We start from the raw sequence: 1,235 nt of genomic DNA on the forward strand, positions 1-1,235 counted from the left end.
GCTTAATCAAAGGGTATACAACATACCAGTGAGGAATTACTAAATCTGAATGAAGGCCGAACATGTGGTGGGACCAGAGGAAAGTAAAAAGAAATAGAGGAAAGAACCAGGAGGCAAAGAACATTTATAGAGATATAAATACAGGCATGTACATATGTAATATATTGAAATATAACGGGGAATATATATATTTATATATATATAATTATATCTATATGATAAGAATTAAGGTTGCAGGTGGACATTGGGCCTCTACTCAAATACTCCCTCAACATAAGAGCAATTTGTTATAATAAACCAGCATTCTGTGATGCTCATCTTCCCAATCTGTGAAGACAAAGCGGGTGCAAATGTGGGGAAGAAAGCTGATGGTGCTTGGATATCAAAAGATATATCATCTGGGGTCTTAAAGGCTTGAAGTTAAACAAGCGGCCATCCAGTTGAGAAGCAACAAAGCCCATATGGAAGAAGCACATCAGCCTGTGTGATCATGAGGTGTCGATGGGATCAGATATCAGGCATCTAAGACCCAGAACAAGATAATACCCAATGTGAATTGGTGAGGGTAGAGGGGCAGTGTGGAGTGGAGACCCAAAGCCCATCTGTAGACAATTGGACATCCCCTCACAGAAGGTCACAAGGAAGAGATGAGCCAGTGAGGGTGCAGTATAGCATTGATAAAACACACAACTTCCTCTACTTTAATGCTTCCTTCCTCCAACTAATATGACCTCAATTGTACCTTACAAATTGCATTAGACCAGAACATGCATACTTCTACAGATAAGAGCCCACAGCAAGGGAATCCAGGATAGATAAACCCTCAGGACCAACAATGAGAATAGAGATACCAGGAGGATAGGAGAAGAAGGTGGATAAAAGGTGAATTGATCACAAGGATCAATCTATCACCCCCTCCCAGGGGAACAAACAACAGAAAAGTGGGTGAAGGGTGAAAGAGGACAATGTAAGATATGAAAATAATTATCTATAACTTATCAAGGGTTCATGAGGGAGGGTGGATAAGGGAGAGAGGGGAAAAATGAGGAGCTGATATCAAGGGCTCAACTAGAAAGAAAATGCTTTGAAAATGATGATGATGGCAGCATATTTATAAATGTGTTTGACACAATGGATGAATGTATGGATTATGTTAAGAGATGTAAGAGATGTCAAAGCCAATCCCAATTTTATTCACACATTGTAATTTCTGTACACCCACCTAGATAAGAGAA

This window comes from Echinops telfairi, unplaced genomic scaffold, assembly GCF_000313985.2.
Source record: "Echinops telfairi isolate 266 unplaced genomic scaffold, ASM31398v2 ScPeMD7_4;HRSCAF=17, whole genome shotgun sequence".
NCBI lineage: Eukaryota > Metazoa > Chordata > Mammalia > Afrosoricida > Tenrecidae > Echinops > Echinops telfairi.